The sequence below is a fragment of the Manis javanica genome, chromosome 2, assembly GCF_040802235.1.
Source record: "Manis javanica isolate MJ-LG chromosome 2, MJ_LKY, whole genome shotgun sequence".
Classification (NCBI taxonomy): Eukaryota; Metazoa; Chordata; class Mammalia; order Pholidota; family Manidae; genus Manis; species Manis javanica.
In genome coordinates, this window is record NC_133157.1 from 108,411,152 (window position 1) to 108,438,311 (window position 27,160).

At 39.0% G+C, this 27,160-nt stretch overlaps 1 long non-coding RNA gene and 1 pseudogene across 2 annotated transcripts in view; both read left to right on the forward strand.

The window, feature by feature from the left end:
• Positions 1–27,160, forward strand: part of LOC118970139 (uncharacterized) — a 129,774-nt gene that overhangs the window by 46,115 nt on the left and 56,499 nt on the right. The gene's annotated exons all lie outside the window — the stretch shown is intronic.
• Positions 15,200–16,682, forward strand: LOC108401753 (MAP/microtubule affinity-regulating kinase 3-like; annotated as a pseudogene).

Genomic DNA, 27,160 nt, shown 5'->3' on the forward strand with positions numbered 1-27,160 from the left:
AATATATTTGAAAATCCCTACAAATTCCTTTCCTCTCAGAAATCCATGATGCACATAGCATATTAAAGGTCCTGAAAAGTCAAAACAGAACAAAACAAAACTTTGCTTTGTTTAATTTAGTGACTCCTAGACTTACTTGACTGCAAAACCTTTTTTCCCCTTAGAATACAATCTACGTCTTGAGGAATACTACCAGTGAGTGGTGACCCACTGAACAATATAACACTAGGGAAGGACATCATTAACTTTGAATCTTATGGATTGATTCCAGCTCTTAGAAAAAACCGAAGTGATAGGAATGGAGAGGCAGAGATGAATTCAAGAATTATTTAAGAGAGAAAGCAGTGCTTTACTGATTAAATAGAGGTAATGAAGCCAGATTATGGGAAAGATTATAACATTTGGGGTTTAGGAGTCTTTCTGATCTTCAGTAGCGCTATCCACCAGGCAGTTAGGGTAGAACTTTTATATAAGGGATATATGTTTGAAACTATAGGACTTTATTTGATTCTACCAGGAAAGTTGTTGAGAAGAAAGAAGCCAGCCTCCAGGGAATGTCAGGCAGGGGAAGAAGAGCCAAGAGTGTAGTAGGGAAAAAAATGGTTAAAAAAGAAGGAGGGTCTCAAAGATAGTGGTGTTATGGAATTACAAAAGAACATAAAGTTGAAATAAGAAGTGATCAATAGATTCCCGCATAACAGAGGGTTTGGCAGGCTCATAATAGATCAGTGCCTATGTTAAATCTTCACGAGTTTTGCAAGCCATTTGATAGCAAGTTGGTAGCTTACATCAGCTGTGGTGAGTGTATGTGCCCCACTGACCGTGGGGTACACTACCAATCCAGGACCTCCAACTCCTGCTCCGAGAAGGCGGTTGCCCAGCGTTTACTGGCACACCACAGGATAAAGTCTAGAAAATGCTCTTTGGGTTTGTCAGGAACAAATTTCGTAGAGGATCCTTTTGAGTGGTGGAGTGGAAGCCAGATTACTGTGCATTTAAGGGTGTGAAGTATGAAAATGGAGATGCTTTAATGAAAAAGGAAAATATAAATGACATAGTAGCCAGAGGATAATTCAGTCATGGAAAGGAGACACAAGCATATTTATAGCTCAAGGGGATATTTCCACTAGAGAGAGAACAAGGCAGAAGGTACAAAGTGAAGGTCTCAGGGGAGGAAGGGGAGGCTGGGATTCAGGGCACAGGTGTAGGAATCCTTACATATAAGAAGAGATGGCTTATCATCTAAGCCTGGAAGAAAGGTGGAATCTCTAAAAGGAACCAACATCTGCCATTCAACCTGCATTTAAACTTGTAGGGCTCACATTTCTCTTCAAGTAACCTTGGCTGCTCCAGACTTGGGAAGCTGACAGTTGCTGTCATTTGTTTTTCTTTGAAAAGCCTGGATCTTTCTCTTAGTCACTCATATAAACACTACTTTAGAAAAATTAAGGGAGCAAAAGCAAATATGTGAAAAGGAATGTAAGGATTAAATTATTTAGGTCTAAATTCAAATTGATAAATTCCAATCAGGGGTCTTTTTATTTTCCTAGCTTCTGGATTTGAATAGGTAGTGAATAAATTCTGCATTTAGTTTCTTGCCCCAATTGATCCTGCTTCTCCTGCCATTTTCAGGCCTAGATTCAGGCTGCTATAATTGCTTATATTAGTCAATTTCTGACCTAGGCAGGTCCTCTCACTAAGGAATATGAAGCTGGGATCATGGATGTCATCTTGCTGTTTACTGCCATTTCTCATCCTGGTAAGGAAAACAAATCACCGAGACTGGAAGGAAAGATTTGTTGAGTGCATTTTCTGAGCCAGGATTGTGTCTTATTCATCTTTATGTCCTCATTCATCTGTTTATTCATTCAATAAATATTTATTAAGAGCACACTATTTTCTGGGCAAAATGCCACGGCTAGGGATGGTGGGGTGAACACACAGAGCTTTTAATACAGTGGGAGAGACGTATATTGAGTAGTCACATAAATGACTATATGTGATTACAAAAGGTAGTAAGTGCTCTGAAGGAAAAATGAAGAGTTAAATGAAATATTTAAAAGGAGAGTTGAATGAATGTTAGTGTTGTGGGAGGGCTTGTTTGGGAAAGTTCTGAGACCTGAAGGATGAGTAGGAGTGCTCTAGGCAAAATGTGAGGCAAAGAGCCCTCTCGGCAGAAGAAAAAGCCATGGAGAAGTATTTGCTGCAGGAAAGCTTTGTCCTCAGGAAATGAAAGAAGGTAGTGTGAAAAAAACTGAGGGAGGAAAGAAGGGCTTGAAGTTCTGTTAAAGCTTTAGGATTTAGTCTAAGTTCAATCATAAACCAGTGAGATGTTTAAAGCAAGGCAATGACATACCCTAGCTTGTTTTTAAAAGATTACTCTGTCTATTAAGTGCAGAAAGAATGGAGAGGAACAGAGTGGAATTGGGGAGTCTATTTTGGAGGCTAGATTAGTTAACAAGTGAAAGAATGATGGCTTAGACTGGGGAGTTTGCCTGGGAGATTGAAAGAACAATATTTGTATTAGATTTTCAGAGAAACTCTATTAGTACATCTTACCTGTTCATTATTTTACTGTATGCCCTAGATAAAACAAGGTAAGAAAAAAGAAATAAAAAGTTTAGACAACAAAAGAAAAAAAGAAGGAGGCAAACTATTATGCCCCAAGTACTTGAACTGAAAGGATAGAAGCTGTGGCTGGAAGAGGCTGTATGTGAGTTAGTGTTGCTGATACGATGCAGCTCCTGATCTAGGTGTGACTTGGCAGTGGGCTATTGGGATGGAAAAGGGGAACTTACCGAAGAGGAGGCATTCAAGGAGTTGGGTGACTAGTTGGTGGGTCACCCAAGCTTGTGCTGAAATGACTCAGGATGGTGGCGGGAGTTAGGGTGGAGAAAGCCTGAGCCACACACTTAGTCTTTCATGAATGAGGGGCAATAGATGATTGCTGGAGGGAGTATGAGGGATTATAAGAAGAAGGTGATTGTCTGAGGAGCAGGCATTTTACAAAAAGGAGAGGAAGTGATGTGCTGGGAGTGGCAGTAGGGAGGAAGGAGGATGTTTAGGTAGGTCCTCCATTTGAAAGGACTGCAGAAGACACTATATCCCTAAGGGACGTCTATGGCTCCATTATGGCAAGAAATTGAAATGAGCATTCAGAGAAGATGATGAAAATAGAGGAGAATTCGCTAAATTTTAGATCAGAATTCTGAAGAGCACCTGGCCAAGTGTCAGTGCCTGGTAGATAAATGAATATTTATTGATTGAATAATAAATCAGCCAACTAATGGTGAATGTGGTAGAGAAACCTGTATCATCTCTACCCCATAATCCTGCCTGATTTGCATGTTCCCAGAAAGTGGGCTACCTGGTTTGGAGTACCTGAGCTTTGCATTCTTTACTTTAAAACTGCAGCCATCACAAAGATACTCAACTCTAAACCAGAGAAATGCTTCCTTCTTGGAATTCTTTGTTTCTGTGTACATGGGGTTTGTAGTCACAGAGGATACATTTCCCCCTCATTATCTTGTAATTATTATTCCAATAACAAGGTTCAATCCCGTGTCTCTGCTAAACTGAAAGTATAAAGTGCCTTTAACAAGCACCTCATGTCATATTGCCTGTACTTACCTATTTCTTCTTTTTAATTTCCCCTATGACATCCTTACATGTTCTTTTTAAACACATTTTTCATGTTGTATCTTAGTGGTCAAACTTAGTAATGTACTTTGTGTCCTCACATGTCACAGTGTACAGAATTTCAGAAGCCCTCTGTAATTACTACACATACTTACAAATCCACCAGTGCAGTGTATTTTCCTGAGGGAAAAATGACCAACTGAGGTTAATGAACCTTGGCTTTACCTTGGGGTAGCAGCTCACAGACCCATAATTAATTTTTTAAATTTAATTTAGGTTTTAATTTTAAATTAAATTTTTAAAAAACCTAGGTTTATTATATACCTTAAACAGAACCTTTGAAATTATTAATGATGTTTTTGTTTTTAGTACATACCACCTCAACCTTCTGTTGCTTAAGCAAAATGTGCTTTATTTCTAATGCAGACATTTATAGTTCACTTTAATATATCTTTTTTTTTTTTTTGAGAGGGCATCTCTCATATTTATTGATCAAGTGGTTGTTAACAACAATAAAATTCAGTATAGGGGGGTCAACGCTCAATGTACAATCATTAATCCATCTCAAGCCTAATTCTCGTCAGTCTCCAATCTTCTGAAGCATAATGAACAAGTTCTTACATGGTGAACGAATTCTTACATAGTGAATAAATTCTTACATGGTGAACAGTACAAGGGCATTCATCACAGAAACTTTTGGTTTTGATCATGCAATATGACCTATAAACAATCAGGTCAAATATGAATATTCGTTTGATTTTTGTACTTGATTTATATGTTGATCCCACATTTCTCCTATTATTATTATTATTTTTATTTTTAATAAAATGCTGAAGTGCTAGGTAGATGCAAGATAAAGGTAGAAAACATAGTTTAGTGCTGTAAGAAGGCAAATGTAGATGATCAGATGATCAGGTGTGTGCCTATGGACTAAGTATTAATCCAGGCTAGACAAGGGCAGCAAGACATCCACGGATGCAGATGATTTCTCTCAAAGCAGGGGGGGTGAGGTTCTGAGCCTCACCTCTGTTGATCCCCAAATTCTCACCTGATGGCCCCCCTGCGACTGTGCCTGTCTTAGGTTGTTCCTCCCTTGAGGAATCTTACCCGTCTCTGGCTAACCAGTCATCTTCCGGGGCCATACAGGGAAATGTAAAGTTGGTAAGTGAGAGAGAAGCCATATTGTTTGCAAAGGTTAGCTTTTTACTTCTTTGCAGATTTATGCCCTGTGGCTTCTATGCCCAGCACTTGTCTCGAGGTATCTTTACCACCTGGAGGAATTATGATACTCGGTAAATTCGATATGAGGCACGAATTCTATTTAAGGGTTGTAATTAGGAAGGAAGAAGAAAAGCTATAGATGTAGCATATGAAGGAAACATGGGAGGATTGATTATTTCTTTGACATATCTTCTTGTATAGTACCTTAAGTATGTATAGGTTTTAAACTACTAACTAATTTGCACACACATATTAACATAATAGGAATATGGTGACATAAACAAAGCAAATCTATAATTACCATCCATCTCCAGTGAAGCCAAGAAAACCATTTAGGCACCCTAGGCATTTGTGAAAATTTATCTATGATATGATGGATATTGTCCAACTGTACTTGAACCATCAGACAAATTAAAGCAGCCCATTTCTGGGATCTGTTCACATCCCATATGTTCTTTTAACCATAGATAGTCTATAGTCATGAGATTTTGGAGTGCTACAACTTGCACCCCTCCCAACTCCTGGTTGAGTTCCAACAGTACAGATCCGGTCAAATTCGTTGTCTCACTGTATGCACATGCCAGCCTAGACATCTCCCTCCTCATTCCTATGGCAAGTCCAGGAGACGGTGGGCTGGATGCAGCCACAACCGCAGCATCGTCCGGATCCCTGTGGAGGCTTTTTGATGATCATCCCCCGGCACAAGTCCTCCAGAGAGTGTTGATGCCGGAAGCTCCTCCTCATATCGTATCTTAGTTCATTTTCTGGGTATCCAAGCTAGGCCTTGATCTTCTGCGTAGAAACAAACAGACCCTTTGCCCACACTTTGACATGCCCTCTATACCACTGTGCAGAACTCATTGGAGGTCAGCACACAGTAACTGCTTTTTTTTTTTTTTTTTTTAATTAAGAGAAAGGAATATTATCAGAAAAGAGTACCTCCATAGCTGATCATCTGATACCCTTTAAGTGATCAACATTAAGGATATTTAAAGCATGCGTTGATCTTTGATTTACCAATAGTTTTATCCTGTTAAGGAGTAATCCCCCTTTTCTTTCTTTCTTTCTTTTTTTTTTTTTTTAATTTTTAATCTACACTTACATGAAGAATACTATGTTTACTATGCTCTCCCCTATATCAGGTCCCCCCTAACAACCACATTACGGTTACTGCCCATCAGCTTAGCAAAATGTTGTAGAGTCACTACTTGTCCTCTCTGTGTTGTGCAGCCCACCCTCCCCTTTCTCCCTCCCCCCCCATGCATGCTAATCTTAATACCCCCCTTTTTCTTCCCCCCCCTTACCCCTCCCTGCCCACCCATCCTCCCCAGTTCCTTTCCCTTTGGTACCTGTTAGTCCATTTTTGGGTTCTGTAATTCTGCTGCTGTTTTGTTCCTTCAGTTTTTCCTTTGTTCCTATACTCCTCAGATGAGTGAAATCATTTGGTATTTCTCTTTCTCCGCTTGGCTTATTTCACTGAGCATAATACTCTCCAGATCCATCCATGTTGCTGCAAATGGTTGGATTTTTCCACTTCTTATGGCTGAGTAGTATTCCATTGTGTATATGTACCACATCTTCTTTATCCATTCATCTACCGATGGACATTTAGGTTGCTTCCAATTCTTGGCTATTGTAAATAGTGCTGCAATAAACATAGGAGTGTATCTGTCTTTCTCAAACTTGATTGCTGCGTTCTTAGGGTAAATTCCTAGGAGTGGAATTCCTGGGTCAAATGGTAGGTCTGTTTTGAGCATTTTGATGCACCTCCATACTGCTTTCCACAATGGTTGAACTAATTTACATTCACACCAGCAGTGTAGGAGGGTTCCCCTTTCTCCACAGCCTCGCCAACATTTGTTGTTGTTTGTCTTTTGGATGGCAGCTATCCTTACTGGTGTGAGGTGATACCTCATTGTAGTTTTAATTTGCATTTCTTTGATAATTAGCGATGTGGAGCATCTTTTCATGTGTCTCTTGGCCATCTGTATTTCTTTTTTGGAGAACTGTCTGTTCAGTTCCTCTGCCCATTTTTTAATTGGGTTATTTGTTTTTTGTTTGTTGAGGCGTGTGAGCTTTTTATATATTCTGGACGTCAAGCCTTTATCGGATCTGTCATTTTCAAATATATTCTCCCATACTGTAGGGTTCCTTTTTGTTCTATTGATGGAGTCTTTCGCTGTACAGAAGCTTTTCAGCTTAATGTAGTCCCACTTGCTCATTTTTGCTGTTGTTTTCCTTGCCCGGGGAGATATGTTCAAGAAGAGATCACTCATGTTTATGTCTAAGAGGTTTTTGCCTGTTTTTTTCCAAGAGTTTAATGGTTTCATGACTTACATTCAGGTCTTTGATCCATTTTGAGTTTACCTTTGTATATGGGGTTAGACAATGGTCCAGTTTCATTCTCCTACATGTAGCTGTCCAGTTTTGCCAGCACCATCTATTGAAGAGACTGTCATTTTGCCATTGTATGTCCATGGCTCCTTTATCAAATATTAATTGACCATATATGTTTGGGTTAATTTCTGGGGTCTCTAATCTGTTCCACTGGTCTGTGGCTCTGTTCTTGTGCCAGTACCAAATTGTCTTGATTACTATGGCTTTGTAGTAGAGCTTGAAGTTGGGGAGTGAGATCCCCCCTACTTTATTCTTCTTTTTCAGAATTGCTTTGGCTATTCGGGGTCTTTGGTGTTTCCATATGAATTTTTGAATTATTTGTTCCAATTCATTGAAGAATGTTGCTGGTAATTTGAGAGGGATTGCATCAAATCTGTATATTGCTTTGGGCAGGATGGCCATTTTTATGATATTAATTCTTCCTAGCCATGAGCATGGGATGAGTTTCCATTTATTAGTGTCCCCTTTAATTTCTCTTAGGAGTGACTTGTAGTTTTCAGAGTATAAGTCTTTCACTTCTTTGGTTAGGTTTATTCCTAGGTATTTTATTCTTTTTTATGCAATGGTGAATGGAATTGTTTTCCTGATTTCTCTTTCTATTGATTCGTTGTTAGTGTATAGGAAAGCTACAGATTTCTGTGTGTTAATTTTGTATCCTGCAACTTTGCTGTATTCTGATATCAGTTCTAGTAGTTTTGGAGTGGAGTCTTTAGGGATTTTTATGTACAGTATCATATCATCTGCAAATAGTGACAGTTTAACTTCTTCTTTACCAATCTGGATTCCTTGTATTTCTTTGTTTTGTCTGATTGCCGTGGCTAGGACCTCCAGTACTATGTTAAATAACAGTGGGGAGAGTGGGCATCCCTGTCTGGTTCCTAATCTCAGTGGAAATGCTTTCAGCTTCTCGCTGTTCAGTATAATGCTGGCTGTGGGTTTATCATATATGGCCTTTATTATGTTGAGGTACTTGCCCTCTATTGCCATTTTGCTGAGAGTTTTTATCATGAATGGATGTTGAATTTTGTCAAATACTTTTTCAGCAGCTATGGAGATGATCATGTGGTTTTTGTCTTTCTTTTTGTTGATGTGGTGGATGATGTTGATGGATTTTCGAATGTTGTACCATCCTTGCATCCCTGGGATGAACCCCACTTGGTCATGGTGTATGATCCTTTTGATATACTGTTGAATTCTGTTTGCTAATATTTTATTGAGTATTTTTGCATCTACATTCATCAGGGATATTGGTCTGTAATTTTCTTTTTTGGTGGGGTCTTTCCCTGGTTTTGGTATTAGGGTGATGTTGGCCTCATAGAATGAGTTTGGGAGTATTCCCTCTTCTTCTATTTTGTGGAACACTTTAAGGAGAATGGGTATTATGTCTTCTCTGTGTGTCTGATAAAATTCCGAGGTAAATCCGTCCGGCCCCGGGGTCTTGTTCTTGGGTAGTTTTTTGATTACTGTTTCAATTTCTTTGCTTGTAATTGGTTTGTTTAACTTTTGTGTTTCTTCCTTGGTCAGTCTTGGGAGGTTGTATTTTTCTAGGAAGTTGTCCATTTCTTCTAGGTTTTCCAGCTTGTTGGCATATAGGTTTTCATAGTAGTCTTTAATAATTCTTTGTATTTCTGTGGAGTCTGTCATGATTTTTCCATTCTCATTTCTGATTATGTTGATTTGTGTTGACTCTCTTTTTCTCTTAATAAGTTGGGCTAGAGGCTTATCTATTTTGTTTATTTTCTCAAAGAACCAGCTCTTGGTTTCGTTGATTTTTGCTATTGTTTTATTCTTCTCAATTTTGTTTATTTCTTCTCTGATCTTTATTATGTCCCTCCTTCTGCTGACTTTAGGCCTCCTTTGTTCTTCTTTTTCCAGTTTTAATAATTGTGATGTTAGACTATTCATTTGGGATTGTTCTTCCTTCTTCAAGTGTGCCTGGATTGCTATATACTTTCCTCTTAAGACTGCTTTCGCTGCATCCCACAGAAGTTGGGGCTTAGTGTTGTTGTTGTCATTTGTTTCTATATATTCCTTGATCTCTATTTTGATTTGTTCATTGATCCCTTGATTATTTAGTAGCATGTTGTTAAGCCTCCATGTGTTTGTGAGCCTTTTTGTTTTCTTTGTAGAATTTATTTCTACTTTCATACCTTTGTGGTCTGAAAAATTGGTTGGTAGAATTTAAATATTTTGGAATTTACTGAGGCTCTTTTTGTGAGCTAGTATGTGGTCTATTCTGGAGAATGTTCCATGTGCACTTGAGAAGAATGTATATCCTGTTGCTTTTGGATGTAGAGTTCTATAGATGTCTATTAGGTCCGTCTGTTCTAGTGTGTTGTTCAGTGCCTGTGTGTCTTTACTTATTTTCTGCCCGGTGGATCTATCCTTTGGGGTGAGTGGTGTGTTGAAGTCTCCTACAATGAATGCATTGCAGTCTATTTCCCTCTTTAGTTCTGTTAGTATTTGCTTCACATATGCTGGTGCTCCTGTATTGGGTGCATATATATTTAGAATGGTTATATCCTCTTGTTGGACTGAGCCCTTTATCATTATGTAGTGGCCTTCTTTATCTCTTGTTACTTTCTTTGTTTTGAAGTCTATTTTGTCTGATATTAGTACTGCAACCCCTGCTTTCTTCTCACTGTTGTTTGCCTGAAATATGTTTTTCCATCCCTTGACTTTTAGTCTATGCTTATCTTTGGGTTTAAGGTGAGTTTCTTGTAAGCAGCATATAGATGGGTCTTGCTTTTTTATCCATTCTATTACTCTGTGTCTTTTGATTGGTGCATTAAGTCCATTTACATTTAGGGTGACTATTGAGAGATATGTACTTATTGCCATTGCAGGCTTTAAATTCGTGGTTACCAAAGGTTCAAGGTTAGCTTCTTTAGTATCTTACTGCCTAACTTAGCTCACTTATTGAGGTGTTATATACACTGTCTGGAGATTCTTTTCTTCTCTCCCTTCTTATTCCTCCTCCTCCATTCTTCATATGTTCTGTGTTTTTTTCTGTGCTCTTTTTTGGGGTGCTCCCATCTAGAGCAGTCCCTGTAGGATGCCCTGTAGAGGTGGTTTGTGGGAAGCAAATTCCCTCAGCTTTTGCTTGTCTGGGAATTGTTTAATCCCACCATCATATTTAAATGATAGTCGTGCTGGATACAGTATCCTTGGTTCAAGGCCCTTCTGTTTCATTGCATTAAGTATATCATGCCATTCTCTTCTGGCCTGTAGGGTTTCTGTTGAGAAGTCTGATGTTAGCCTGATTGGTTTTCCTTTATAGGTGACCTTTTTCTCTCTAGCTGCCTTTAAAACTCTTTCCTTGTCCTTGATCCTTGCCATTTTAATTACTATGTGTCTTGGTGTTGTCCTCCTTGGATCCTTTCTGTTGGGGGTTCTGTGTAATTCCATGGTCTGTTCGATTATTTCCTCCCCCAGTTTGGGGAAGTTTTCAGCAATTATTTCTTCAAAGACACTTTCTATCCCTTTTCCTCTTTCTTCTTCTTCTGGTACCCCTATAATATGAATATTATTCCTTTTGTATTGGTCACATAGTTCTCTTAGTGTTGTTTCATTCCTGGAGATCCTTTTATCTCTCTCTATGTCAGCTTCTATACGTTCCTGTTCTCTGGCTTCTATTCCTTCAATGGCCTCTTGCATCTTATCCATTCTGCTTATAAATCCTTCCAGGGATTGTTTCACTTCTGTGATCTCTTTCCTGACATCTGTGATCTCCTTCCGGACTTCATCCCACTGCTCTTGCATTTTTCTCTGCATCTCATCCCACTGCTCTTGCATTTTTCTCTGCATCTCTGTCAGCATGTTCATGATTTTTATTTTGAATTCTTTTTCAGGAGGACTAGTTAGGTCTGTCTCCTTCTCAGGTGTTGTCTCTGTGATCTTTGTCTGCCTGTAGTTTTGCCTTTTCATGGTGATAGATATAGTTTGCAGAGCTGGTACAAGTGACCGCTGGAAGAGCTTCCCTTCTTGTTGGTTTGTAGCCTTTTCCTGGGAGAATAGCGACCTCTAGTTGCTTGTGCTGGGCAGCTGTGTGCAGACAGGGCTTCTGCTTCCTGCCCAGTTGCTTTGGGGTTTATCTCCGCTGTTGCTGTGGGCTTGGCCTGGGTGGGGCTGTTTCTCCAAAATGGTGGAGCCCCGTTGGAGGGGGAGCGGCCGGGAGGCTATTTATCTCCGTAAGGGGCCTCTGTGCTCCCTGCTGCCCAGGGGGTTAGAGTGCTCAGAGATCCCCAGATTCCCTGCCTCTGGTCTAAGTGACCTGTCCTGCCCCTTTAAGACTTCCAAAAAGCACTCTCCAAACCAAAACAACAACAACAACAATGTGAGAGGGAACAGAAAGAAAAAAAAAAAGGAAAAAACACGCAATTTTTTTTTTTTTTTTTTTTTGTCCTCAGGTGCCGGTCCCAGGCACCTGCCCACTGGTCCTGCTGCCCTGTCTCCCTAGCACCAGGGTCCCTGTCCTTTCAAGGCTTCCAAAAAGCACCCACCCACCGGTCCCGCAGGGAAGGAACGCTCGATATTCTTTGTCCTCAGGCGCTGGTCCCAGGCACCCGCTCACCAGTCCTGCCGCCCTGCCTCCCTAGCACCGGGGTCCCTGTCCCTTTAAGGCTTCCAAAAAGCGCTCGCCAAAAAGAGAATAAAAAAGGGGAAAAACGCGCGATTTCCTCCGTCCTCAGGCACCGGTCTCAGGCATCCACCCGCCGGTCCCACAGGGAGAAATGCGGGATATTCTTTGTCCTCAGGCGCCGGTCCCAGGCACCTGCTCACTGGTCCCGCCACCCTGCCTCCCTAGCAACGGGGGCCGGTCCCTTTAAGGCTTCCAAAAAGCACTCGCCAAAAAAAAACCGCTCCGGTTTCTTTCCACCCGCCGGGAGCCGGGGGGAGGGGCGCTCGGGTCCCGCCGGACCGGGGCTTGTATCTTACCCCCTTCACAAGGCACTGGGTTCTTGCAGGTGTGGATGTGGTCTGGATGTTGTCCTGTGTCCTCTGGTCTCTATTTTAGGAAGATTTTTCTTTGTTATATTTTCATAGCTCTGTGTGTTTTTGGGAGGAGATTTCCACGGCTCTACTCACGCCGCCATCCTGGCTCCGCCCCCTTTAATATATCTTTTAACAGCTTTATTGAGGTATAAATGACATGCAGTAAAATACACATATTTAAAGTGTACAATTACATTCCCAAGGAACAATCACCACAATCATGATAACAAATTTATCTATCACCTCCAAAAATTTCTTCCTAATCTTTCTAATTTGTTCTCCCCTCCAAGCCCTCCAATTCCCAGGAAACCTCTGGTCTGCTTTTTGTCATTATGCATTAGTTTTGCATTTCCTAGAATCTTATGTAAATAAGAGTCATATAGTATGTACTCTTCTTTGTCTAGCTTCTTGCACTCAGCATAATTATTTCAATATTCATCAGTGTTGTTGGATGTGTCAATAGTTCATTCTTTTATACGCTAGGAAGTACTCTGTTGTATGGAGAGACTACCACTGACTTATCCATTCATCTGTTAATGGATGTGTGAGTCATTTCCAGTTTGGGTTATGACAAATCTGCTTGAACCTTCATATACAAGTCTTTGTATGAACATATTTAATTTATCTTGGGTAAACACCTAGGAGAAGAATTGTGGAATCATATGGTAGACATGCTTAATTTTTAAAGAAAATTTCATACTGTTTTCAAAAGTGATTGTAACATTTCACTTTCCTACCAGTAGTATGAGTTTCATCTCCTTCACCTCTGTGGCAACACCTGGAATGGTTAGTCTTTGATTATAGCAGTTCTAAGGCACATCATGTTCTCTCCTGGGAGTTTTATTTTGCATTTCCCTATTGATTAGTGATGTTGAGTATCTGATCCTGTGTTTCTTTGTCATCATGTATCCTCTTTGGTGAAGTATCTGTTTAAATCATTCCATTTTTATTAGTTTGTCTATTTTGTTGCCAATGGTCTTGGGATATTTGATTATGATAAGCCTTGGTGTAATTCTCTTCATTTTTCTTATAGTTGGGGTTCATTGAATTTCTTTGCTTTGTGGTTTATTTGATCAGAGTTGGCAAGTTTGAGGCCATTTCCTCTTACCTATATTCCTTACTCTTGCAGACTCCAATTACACATATATTAGGTCACTTTAAGTTTTACCATATCTCACTGATGTTCTGTTCAATTTTTTAAGTTTTTTCTCTGTTTTTTTTGGATAATTTCATTTGTTAAACTTTCAAGTTCACTAATCTTCAGCAATGTCTAAACTTCCATTAATACCATCCAGTGAACTTTTCATCTAAGACATTATAGTTTTCATCTTTAGAAGTCCAATTTGGGCCTTTTAAAATATCTTCCATATCTCAACTTAACATATTCAATTATCCTCTAATTTTTGAACATACAGAGTACAGTTACATTAACAGTTTCTTGTCTATTGATTCTATCCTTTGTGTCATGCATGGGTCTTTTTCAATTGATTGATTTTTCTCTACATTATGTGTCATATTTTCCTATTTCTTTGCATTCCTATTAATTTTTTGTTGGATGCCAAACATCATGAATTTTATCTTGTGGGTTGGATATTTTTGTATCCCTAAAAATATTCTTGATCTTTATTCTGGAACAAGATTAAGTTACTTGGAAATCGTCTGATCCTTTCAGGTCTTATTTTTAAAGTTTGTTAGACAGAAACAGAGCAGTGTTTAGTCTAAGGCTAAGTTAGGCCCATTACTGCGGCAAAACCTTTTCAAGTACTCTACACAATACCCCCTGAATTATGAGGTTTTCCACTCTGGATTGTGGAAACCTGAACTATTCCTGTCCAGAATTTTCTCTGAGGCTCTCCCCTCTCTGTTAGTCTGCCCTGAGGACCTAGCTGCTTTGGATTCCCCAAATTCCTAGCTTTGTCTACTTAACTTCAGAGACTGTTGAGCTCCATCTGAGTTCTCCCACTGTGCACTGAGGTCTGGAAATTTTATGTAGGCTATAACGGAATAATCATAAGACTCACTTCATATGGTTCCTACCTTTCAGGAATGACTGTCCTTTTTTTTTTTTCTTGACACCCAATGTCTTGAAAACTGTTATTTCATATGTTTTGCCCACTTTTGGGGTTGTTTCAGTTAGGAGGTATGGTATAATAAATATTTTTGGTCTTTGTCCCAGGCTCTTGGCACAGAGCTCCTAAAATCTTTGGCATTTCCTAAAAGATAGGTGTGTCTTTTGTTATTCATAATGGACCTTTTCATCACCTCTGAGTTTATGCTAATGAGATGACATAAGGTGGGGCCCTAGACAGCCTCAGGTGGGGGTTGATCACCAGAAAGATCAAGTAACCAAGGGCTGGAACATTCAGCCCCGCCCTCACTGACATCAGAGAGGGGAATAGGGCACTGGACATTGAGCTCTATTAAAATTCTTCTACGGCGAGGCTCTGAGGTACCGGGAGCGGCGGCAGCGGCCACCGGGTGGAGGCCGAGGCAGAAAACAAGCCGGAGGGATAGGAGCAGCCGGGCGCAGGCGCCACCTCCGCAGCTCCCTCCACGGTCGGCGCCCGCGGCCCGCAGCGGCCTGGCTCGCACTGCACCTTCTGTACATCCTCGTCCTCTCTCCGGGGGCCGCCGGCAGCACCCTGTGGAGGTCCCGGCGCTGAAATCCGCGACGTGACGGGCGAGGGCGGTGGAGGGGACTAGGGGGTCAGGGCCCGCGGGGCTCCTGGGCGCAGCCGCCGGGGCCTGGGGGGCATGAGCCCTGGAACCCGCCCCGGGTCAGCCCGGGCCGGCCCGGGATCTAGGCGGCCGTGGGGCAGGGGAGCCGCCCTCTGGGCACTCGAGGTCGCCCTCGCTGACCCCCTGGGGCCACGCTGTTTTGTTTCACCCTCACGTACAGAAGTGAAGTGAAGTAAAATGTCCACTCAGACCCCATTGCCAACGGTGAATGAAGGAGACACTGAACCACACGTCACACGGAGATGGGCAACAAGAAGCTACCTCTCTCACTGGGTGCTCTGGAGCTCCATATAGAAACTCTGTAGCTTCCTGTGCAGATGAACCACCTCACATTGGAAACTATAGACTGTTGAAAACAATCAGCAAGGAGAATTTTGCAAGAATGAAATTGGCAAGATACATCCTTACAGGCAGAGAGGTTGCAATAAAAGTAATGACAAAACTCAGTTGAATCCAACAAGTCTACAAAAGCTCTTCAGAGACTGTAAGAATAATGCAGATTTTAAATCATCCAATCCTAGTGAAGTTATTTGAAGTCATTGAAACTGACAAAACACCCTACCTAATCATGGAGTATGCAAGTGGAGGTGAAGTGTTTGACTATTTGGTTGCACATGGAAAAATGAAGGGAAAAAAAACAAGAGCTAAATTTAGACCGATAGTGTCTGCAGTCCAATACTGCCATCAAAAGCGAATCGTTCACAGAGACTTCAAGGCTGCAAATCTATTGTTAGATGCTGATATGAACATTAAAATAGTGGACTTTGGTTTTAGCAATGAATTTACTGTTGGCAGTAAACTGGATATGTTTTGTGTCAGTCCTCCATCTGCAGCCCCAGAGCTCTTCCAGGCCAAGAAATATGACAGGCAAGAAGTGGACATGTGGGGCCTCAGTGTCACTCTTTACACCTTGGTCAGTGGGTCTCTCCCCTTGGATGGACAGGACCTAAAGGAACTGAGAGAGAGGGTATGAAGAGGGAAACACAAAATCCCTTTCTACATTTCCACAGATTATGAAAACCTTCTGAAACGTTTCCTGGTGCTAAATCCAATGAAACGAGGCATTCTAGAGCAAATCATGAAGGACAGGTGGGTCAGCACAGGGCATGAGGAAGATGAACTCAAAACATTTGTTGAACCAGAACTGGACATCTCAGACCAGAAAAGAATAGATATTATGGTGGGAATGGGATACTCACAAGAAGAAATTCAAGAATCTCTTAGCAAAATGAAATATGATGAAATCACAGCTACATATTTGTTGTTGGGGAGAAAAATCTTCAGAGCTGGATGCTAGTGACTCCAGCTCTAGCAGCAGTCTTTCACTCACTAAGGTGAGGCCAAGCAGTGATCTCAACCACAGTACTGGCCAGTCTCCTCACCACAAAGTGCAAAGGAGTATTTCTTCAAGCCAGAAGGAGAGGCCGTATAGTGACCATGCTGGACCAGCTATTCCTTCAGTTGTGGCATATCCAAAAAGGAGTCAGACCAGCACTGCAGATAGTGATCTTAATGAAGATGGAATTCCCTCCCAGAAACCAGGTGGCACTGCTGGTGGAGAAAAGGGAATCATTCCAGCCAGTCCTATGGTTGGGGATACAAGCAATCCCAATAAGGTGGATATTTGGGAGCGCAAGAAAAGCTCCACTGTCCTGAGTAGTAATACAGCATCTGGAGGAATGACAGGGTGAAATACCTATGTTTGCAGTGAAAGAACTACAGTGGATAGACATTCAGTAATTCAGAACGGCAAAGAAAACAGCACTGTTCCTAATCAGAGCACTACAGTTGCTTCAACGCACAGTGTCAGCAGTGCAGCCACCCCAGACTGAATTTGCTACCCCTGAGGCACTGCCAGTCACAGCACATTCCCTGGTCAGCCCTGGGAGGGTGAACTGCCACGTACAATAGCCTGCCAGCCTCACCTAGCCTGTCCCATGAAGCCACGTCATGGTCACAGACTCGAAGCCAAGGCTCCACTAATCTTTTTAGTAAATTAACTTCAAAACTCACAAGGAGGGTCATCCTGTAGCCTATCCCCAGCCTCCCCATTGTCCCTCAACTCCTTCTCCTGGGACTAGGCTGGAATGGAATCTGCCTCTGAAACTTGGGTGGGTGGAGATGGAGCCAGGTATCACTCACCTGGCTCTTTACCTCCCTGACCATGCTTAATGTCAATTGGTGTTCGGCTCTCTGGGCCCCAACTGCAGGGGGATGTGCGGCAGTTAGGCCTCTCTAAACTTTAGCTATGGGACAGTCAGCTTTCTGTCCTTACATTTTGGTCTATAACAGGCTCTTAAATAAAATCTTGCACAACATTAAAAAAAATTCTCCTACAAGCAGTTCTGATAGCTTCCAGTTTGGTAAACACATTGACTTGCTAGGAGGGTGATGTGCTAGAAGATGGCATGGAAGTGCTATGCCCCTGTACCCCCCACATACACACCTTCCGTGCATCACTCTCATTTGGCTGTTCCTGAGTTGTAGCCTTTTAACTCTGGGGAGAGGAAATCCCAGGGAAAAATATCTCTAAAACTGAAATTAGTCAAAGGGAAAAATAAAGTTAAAAATTCATTTATTGCTTACAAAATGCAGTCTGGGGCCATCTCTTTCCTGCTCCAGCAGGAGCAAGCAAGACCTCCCCCTAACCTCTTAGGTTCAGATAAGCCCTCGGTTGCCCAGGTAATCACCCACTGATATGGAGATGAACTACTTTCTCCACCCCCTGAGGAACGCCTGTTGATATGCAGATGCACTAAAGCCAGGTGAGATATTGTTGAAATATTACAACTTTATCCACAAGCCTCTGTAATAAATCAGTAAAATAAGTAAGGTGTTGTCCTGAGTTCTGTGAGCCATTCTAGCAAATTATCAAGCCAGAGGAGGGGTCATGGGATCCCCTGATTTATAGCTGGTCAGTTAGAAGTACCAGTGGCTCAAGACTTGTGAATGACCTCTGAAGTGGGGGCAGTCTTGTGGGACTGAGCCCTTAGTCCTGTGGGGTCTGCACTAACTCTAAGTAGCATCAGAATTAAATTGAATAGTAGGACCCAGTTGGTGTCAGTAAGAACCTCCACATGTGGGTAAATCTGGTCCCTGCTAATCCATCTTGGCTGGAAGTAAAAATCTCCTTTTTCATAAGTGTAAATGAATGAAATATTAAGTTAATATAGAATCAGCAGGTTGACTGAGTGTTAAAAGAATGTACCCACATTATCAAAGCAGTAGTCAAATAACTGGACAGTTATGCACAACTTAAGCATCAGTAAGGTGAAAAAGAAAATAAAATAGTATGGTATTTGTGTAAACTTACTAAATCCTTCAGTCTTCCAAGTAAAAAGAAAAAAAACTTAGCAGGCAAGATGGAGGTGAAAAATCTATTCTTAAAGAATATATGTAATTAAAAAAAATTTTAGTAGCCTAACTTAAAATTTTTTAAAATATGAAATTAATTTTGATCTTTTTTTAACCCAATATGTACAAAGTATTATTTCAACACATAATAATGTAAAAGTTATTAAGAAGATACTTTGCATTTGTTTCTACTAAGACTTTGAAACTGGCATTATTTTATATTTCTAGCACATTACAGTTAAGACTTGTCACATTTCAATTGCTCAATTATCACTTGTGGCCAGTGGTTACCATAATTAACAGAGGGACTGCAGAAAAACTTAATGAGACTATGAAATTAAAAAGAAAAAAAAAGGGAAAGATAAAAAATGAGGTGAAACAACAACCCAAAGAAAAAAGAGACTCTTAATGTCCTGTCCATATCCGTCAGCCTCACCCTCTGCAGTCTCTCCTCCATAAGGCTTGGGATCTCTGGGAATATCTGTGACACTCTGCCTGAAGTCATTTTTCTGACCAAAGCAAGATGCCCCACCCACACTCAGGGCAAATGAGAAGTGTCCGTGTTAATGCTCCCAAGAAACAGCCTACAACCAATGACAGACAAGAAGCTGTGGATAAATTACTCCAGCTTCTTTGCCTGTTGGTTGGAACAACTCACATATGTTCTACAATGTTACAGAGTTCTCTGTATATTTTAGCTACTGCCCACAGTGATTACTTGCTTGATAATATTATTAAATTCCTTCCCCTTTGTGTCTTACTTCCCCATTCCTCTATTAGTCTTTCCTGGAACGGCCTCTCAAATAAATTTTTGGCACTCTTGTATTTGGCCTTGCTTTCAGGGAATGCAAACCATGGCACATAGTTTAGGAATAAATTGGGAGCCAAAACAACTCTAATACAAAGCCATTAAAAAAATCACAAACAGGGCACACACAAAATAATACCAATTACTGGTATAGGAGAAAGGCTTGACAATCACAGTCTGTGGATTTTTAAAAAAAATAAATATTAAAGCAACTTAAAGAGAAGAGAAGATACTTGAAGGACTAATTAAAGGGAATTCAGGTCCTGGAACTAAAGAAACTAACAAATGGATCAAAAACTGTACTTGTAATTCTGTAAAAAAAAAAAAAAAAACGAGAATTTTCCTGATTAGAAGAACGGATTAATTTGGAATACCTTGTTCTTAGAAAAAAGTTGACATGACAGCTAAACTGAGATATATCCCAATGGTTTTTGTATTTTGCTAAGACAAAATTCTTTACATATCCAGGCAAACACTAATTATTTACCAGAAAAAAAACAAGCTAGCCCCCAACTTCTCTAAGAATTATTCAATATCTGCAAAGTGCTGAGAAAAAGAAGGTGAGATTCGAGAATATTTTTCTCAGTCAAGTGGCCATTCAAATATAAAGGCAAGAACCAGACAAATAGACAATCTCAGTCATAGATAAACCCAGGATTCATGTGATCTTTTTGAGAAAACAAGAAAAAGCAGACAAGACAAAGGGAGAAGCCACAGTAAAAAGACGGGTGACAGGAATCAATTAATTTACATATAGATTTAAAACTAAGCAGTTCCAGAACCTAGACAATGCACAAAAAAACGATCATATAATGATAGAAATCAGTCATAGAGTAGGGGAGACAGAGGGAAGTAGGCAGAGGTTTATTTGTGGTAGTTTATTTGATATTCCAGGTGTAGTCTGATGTTGCTAAATGAAGAGAGTTAAAGGGTTGGAAAAAACAGAACAAAATCTAAAAAACAGATAATAAACCTTCAAAATTTTCCAAAGAAACATACATCCAGACACACATACACATATACACAAATTCATTCACACGTACACCTATAAAACCAAATACAGAAAAGATCATGCATACACAGGACACTTGATAGTAATTGAAAACTTAATATAATGGATAACAAATACAAAACATATCTATTATACTAATACATATAAATGAAAGGAAGTTCATCCATTACAAAAAGCTACAGAATAGATAAAAGAAGAAAATCACAAAATCTATCCATACATTTAGAAAAAGGAAATACAGCACAATTGCAAAAACAGTGGTGATTTTTTTAAAGACAGAGTGCCAGACAAACAAAAGCTAGAAAATCCACTGGCAAGCATAGTAATAAAATTAAAAAAGGAAAAAATGACAAATACACAAAATTAGAAATGAAAGGGAAATAACTATTGATATTTGAGGAAATTTTAAAAGATCCTGAAAAAAAATACATTTGAAAATATAAGTGAAAAATGCTGAGTAGCAGCAGACAAATAAAAAAGCAGACAAATAACGGAAGCAATTGAAAAAGTTGTAAAAAAGCTTCTTCCTTAAAACTGCAGAACCACCTAGTTTCACTGTTAATTCTTTAAAATATTTAAGGAACAGATAAGATGGATAGAATTTAAAGTGTTGTAAAACACCAAAAGAGGAAATTCTTCAGAATATATTTATGAAGAAAGTGTAAACTAACATCAACAAAATCTGGTAAGAGACAGGGCCAACCCACTTCTGAACATTTGTGTAAAAATCCTAATAAAACAATAGCAATTGTAGTTCAGCAGTACTTAAGAAAATATGCCATTACCAATTGGTTCCTCCCTGGACTGCAAGGGTAAATCAATATTAGGAAAACTATGAATATATTATATCCTATTAATAGCCCAAAGGGCGAATGTATATAATCATCTCAATGGATGTGAAAAAAATAATTGACAAGGTTCAACATGTAACATGATTATAAAAATATAGAATAAATTGAGAATAGATGACAACAGCAGAATACACATTTTTCTCAAGTGAACATGGAGCATTCTCCAGTATAAACTAGGCAACAAAACAAGCCTTAATAAATTCTAAAAGATTGAAAGTATACAGACTGTCTTTCCCATAATAATGGAATGAAACTAGAAATCAATATAAGGAAAACTGGAAAATTCACACATACAGTGAAATTAAACAACACACTCTTAACAACCAATAGGTCAAAGAAGAAATCACCAAACACTTTTGAGTTAAATGAAAACACAACACCCCAAACCAAAACTTGTGGGATGCATCAAAAGCAGCCCTAAGAGAGAAATTTATAGCTATAAATAGAGATATAAAAATGGCTTGTGTCATGTTGAGGAAGTTGCCTTCTACTCCTTGTTTACTAAGAATTATTTTTATAAAGGATGTTGAATTTTATGATGTACTTTTTCTGCATTGATTGAGATGATCATACGGGTTTTTTTCCTTCATTCTTTTAATGTGTCATATTACATTTGTTAGTTTTTTAAAAATGTTTGAATCATCCTTGCATTCCAGGAATAAACCCCACCATGTCATAGTGTATAATCCTTTTAATATGCTGCTGAATTCAATTTGCTAGTTTATTGTTGAGGAGTTTACATCAGTATTCATCAGAGATATTGGTGCGTCATTTTCCTTGGTTTCACTGATTTTTTTACTATTGTTTTTCTATGTTCTATTTTGTCTATCTCTACCCTGATCTTTATTATGTATTTTTATCTGCTAGCTCTGGGTTCAGTTTGCACTTTCTTTTCTAGTTCCTTAAGGTATAAAGTCAGGCTATTTACTTGAAATCTTTCTTCTTTCTTAATGTAGATGTTTATAAAGTCATAAATTTCTCTCAGCACTGATTTTATTGCATCCCATAAATTTTGGCATGTGGTGTTTTGTTTTCATTGAGCTCAAAGTATTTTCTGATTTTTCTTGTGATTTCTTCTTTGACACATTGGTTGTTCAAGAGTGTGTTTTATAATTTCCACATATTTGTGAATTTCCACATATTTGTGAATTTCCAGTTTTCCCTTTGTTATTAATTTCTTGTTTCATTCCATTGTGATCAGAAAAGAAAATGCTTTGTATCCTTTAGATCTTTTTAAATTTATAGACTTATTATGGTCTAACATATATTTTCTTCTGGAGAGTATTCCATAACTTGAGAAAAATGTGTATTCTGTTTTGGAGTGGAGTGTTCTGTATAAGTTTTATACATGTGGAGTATTCTGTTTAGGTAAGGTATCTATCAACCTTACCTACCTATTTAGCTATTTATCCATCCATCCACCCACCCCTTCCTTCCCCACATCTTTCTGTCTGTCTTACTGTGGGACCTTTATACATGTCAAACCCTTTGTCTGCAAACCTGCACCCAAAGATGTTGATGTGGCTGGTTTTTCCTCATCATGATCTATGCTCAAATGTAACCCCAGAGAAGTTTTCTCTGACCAGTGTCTAAAATTGCACCACATCCCCAGTCACTCTTTATCCTGTTTCCTGGTTTGTTTTCTGCATAGCACTTATCACAATCTGAAATTATATGATTTATTTGATTCTTGATTTGTTTGTTCTCTGTCTCTCCCAGTAGACTGTAAGCTCAATAAAAGCAGAGGCTTTGTCTTGTTCACAGCAAGAGTATAATAAATATTTGAGGAATATGTATTTGTTAACATTTGTTAACTATCACCTGCTCTTCAAAATAACACAGTGTTTTTACTTAAATTTGTTTATATGGCTTTTCAAGTTGGGATATTTGAAAGGCAATTCTTCATACAGTTTTTCTGTACTTTTTCTTTGCTGAATTTACTGCTTTTTAATTTCATCAAAACTCTTTTTGTCTTTAGCTGTGTTGGGAGTCAAAAGTTGGGTCACCTGGATCAGTTTATACTATATCCTTTACAATTTCACATATTTCAATAAAATCCTCAATAACTGTTTTCTATACTGGCATTTCAGATTTTAGAGAAGCTTAAATCCTTTAAGCAACATTGCTATTCTTTTTTGAATATTTATGCTAGCTATATTTTAGCATAATATGTATTTTCTAGGATGATTATTCATTAAAGTAAGTAAAATTATTTCAAAGAATCTTAGAATTTCAGAGTAGAAGGGAACATTAATTCATTATTTGTTATTCATGTAAATTTTCTTGTTCTGTTGAACTGCCAGTATTGAAAAAAAGACATATGAAATTAAGTTACATGCAATTAATTTCACTATTTAGAAGTTTAGCTAACTGAAATGACTACTCTCATCAAAATTATACTTTATGCCATCTTTTCATAACCTATAAAGAAAGACAAAATTATTTGCTGTCTTTACTTTGTCTCGTACTAAGTTCCTTCCCTTTCTTATGTAAGTATCTCTCTCTTTTTCTGGTCTCCCAGAGGTGCTCAGGTTCTCATGTGCATTGGATCTTGGATATAACCAAACATCACACTTGACTCAATACCGAGAATTTCTTTTCTGTCGCTGTGCCTATCTCTGAGTACTTTACCTCTAGGATATTTTTAGAAACTATTTAAAAATTATATTAATATTTAAGAAGCAAGAAAGTGAAAGAAATTGTTTAATACAATCTGGGATCAAACCACTGCCTTGTTCTTATTTTTCTTTGGGCATGTTGCTTTTTGTTAGGGATGGAAAACTCATGTCTGCAAGGGGCCAACATTGCCCTATGTCCTGGAAAGAGAGCAAGAAAAAGGTCTCATTTAAAATTAGTATTGTGCTTCACCCAGTTTTTACAATATTCAAATCCTGCTTTTCTTGAAGTTCAGCTTCTCAGTCAAGGAAACCCTCTCTTTTGTCTGTACTTCTTTAAGTAATTGTCATTCATATCATACATTCTAGTACATTCCTATTTTGTAACTGTTTCATGTCATAGTACTGCTTTCCCCTCTGCTCTGAATAATGTAAGCTTCTTGACTGCAGACCATGCTTTAATAGAAAACAAAGAAACAAGCAAGTATTTAAATAGTGCTGTAATTATATGTTATATATCCCATAGGATTAGACTTTCAACTGATGTGTTAGTGATCTAATTTGTGATAAGGTATCTAATCATTTAGCTACATGTCAATTTTCTGAATTTTAGGTTAGTAATTAAAAAAAGAATCACTCTTTATGACACAAGGTCACCTCTCTTTAACATACTTTTTAAGAAGTCTGTTCTCCCTCTGTATCCATCCCTGCCTCTCACCCCCACCATAATAAATGCAGCTATCTTTGTAGAGACATTAAAATGTGCCAATATGCTAAACACTCTACATATGCCACTTAAATCTGAAAACAACACTGCAAAATAAATATTATTATAATTCATAATCCTTGGCTCATTCATGACCCATGTTTATTTCATTATTGATTTAAAATAGCACAATAAGCACCTATAATCCCACTGCCTGAAATGAAGTATACATTTAATGCCTGCTCTTTGTCAACCTGTACCGCTACCTCTTCCCTGAATAGTCATAGAAAAGTAGGTGTTGTTATCCAGCAATTTACAGACAAGGAATCTGAGGCTTTGGGAGGTTCAGAGTTTTTTAGATCACTCAGCTCATGAGTGGACTGTCTGGGATACAAACATGGATGTCTCTGACTCTGACCCCCTACCTCTGCACAGATTATATAGTGTCCATATTGTTTATCTGCAAGGTGGCAGAGAAGGGATGTTCAACGAAATGAAGTAAATGCTGGGACCTAAGTCTTGGACAAGACAATAACCACCTAAGCATGCACTGTGCGTCCCCACGCCTTGAGTTTTGGTTGGTTTATTAGTTTATTTTCTTTACCCCACACTCTCTAGGTTAGCTCACAGCTTTGCTGTACCCCAGGTGGGCATACCCTGGCTGGTTCAGGTTGCCACGGCCAAACCAAAAGGAGATGGAATTAAGGGAAGCACTGTATAGATTGCTTAGTTTTGGAAGAGAGTTCTTTCTTAATTATCATCTTATTGCAAATAGCAGTTTGAAAATGGTAATTTCAGCAGAAAGGCTTTATTTGTATACTGCAAAAAGAACCAAATTTAGATCTTCAATTAATGGTGGCTAATGTACAATCTGATGTTCTTTAGCAGAATATATGTAGATTTATATGTGGTTGTTTTACCCTGTTAGTATGTTGAATTACAGATGAGAATTCTCACACACACACACACACACACACACACACACACTTTCCTCATGCAATCCTATACTATATAAAAATGCAAAGTTAAGACCAGAAACTAATTAATGTGGCCTTAAGAAACCCAATGGGCCCACGTGAGCCCAGATAGATACCAGGAGAATATCAATAGAACTGAAAATTCCATCAGTTGGAAATCAGCTGAGGAACATTAATTGCATATTACAACGTGAAAGAAGCCAGTCCAGAAAGGCTGCAAACTGGAAACTTGCAGAATGATTGATCCTTAACAATAGACTTGAAAGAAAGAGTGAGTAACAGCATCAAGGGCATGTGATGAATATGATGTGATGATATAGAAAAGGCAAAACTATGGAGAGAATATGAAATTCAATGGTTGCTGAGGGGTGGGAAAGGCAGTGCATGGAGAGATGAATAGGGAGTGCACAGAGGATTTTTAGGGCAGTGAAAATACTCTGTATGATACAATAACAATGAATATATATCATTATACATTTATCCAAATCCATATGATGTACACCACCAAGAGTGAACTAAAGTTAAACTATGGGCTTTGGGTGATTATGATATGTCCACGTAGGTTCATCCTTGGTAACAAAATGTACCGTTGTGAAAAATGAGGTTGATAATGTGGGAGTCTGTAACTCTATGGGGACAGGGGTATATGGGAAATCTCTGTGCTGTCCTCTCACTTTTACTGTAAACTTAAAACTGCTCTAAAAATATAAAGTCTTTTAAAAATCATGTAAAACTTAAAGGACATTGTTAGCAATCAGAATATACTGAATTCAAAAGTGCCACTTCAACTGGAATCCAGAGATCTGGAAGCCACTGCAGCTGCCACTGCTGTGTCTCAGCACCCCCAAATCTGGTGACCAGACCCCAGAATGATGATGAGTTGGGCCACTGCAATTGCTTCTCTGTAACTCAATGATATTCTTCCATGGTATTTCATGTAGTGGAAATAACAATGACCTCCTCATTGCAGCCATTAAATGTGAAGGAAATGCACTTAATTTGGTGGTAACTCTCTTGCATCCAAAACATTAGCACCAAGAGTCTAGGAAATATAGGTTATCTTTGTCTTTTAAGCCTCTGCTGTTGAGGAAGGCATCCTTGAGGGAGGGTGGGCTGGGGTTGAGGAAGCCAATCCTGGGTATCTGTCATGGATATAAAAGAAGATATAATAATTGCAGGGACATGCTAGTCTCAACCTTTGTTATGCATGGCACACATGGAGAATTATAATGTGTGTGCTTCACACTAGGGCAAGTGTCTCTTTGAAAGGAAGCTGCTATCTATATGCAACCCACATTTCAGTGTTATGCTCCACAGCCTTGAAAGAGGGGAGTCTACGTAGATTATTTGGAATTCTTCTGCATAGGAGACTTGTCTTTCTTTTCCCTTTCATTTACTGATACTATCATTTGTATGGACTCATTTTATACTTTGAGTTATAATTCAGTACTAATTTATTTATTTGATTGCTCAAAGTATTCCAGCCTTGTTCTTTGAGAGCTCTTTCAGTTGGATCTTATGTCCTTTTGACACCCCCTTCCCATCAATTTGGTTTCTGTAGTTTGGGGTGTGTGTGTAGCACTTTCTTAACTTTCTGGCACTACAAGATGCTCCAGGCTCACTTTGTGTATTCTCTACCCAGGTCTAGAATGAGCCATTGTTCCAAGTATCTTTAGTTCTTTTGCTTAAGAATGTTAGTAGGAACAAAGATTGATCTGGGAATTCATTGCCATTCTTTGACATTTCATCTTTCTGTGGCCTCATGTTTATATATATATCTTGTAAACATCATATACCTTAATTTAAAAAAATTTAGTCTTATAATCTTGGTCTTTCAATTACAGAG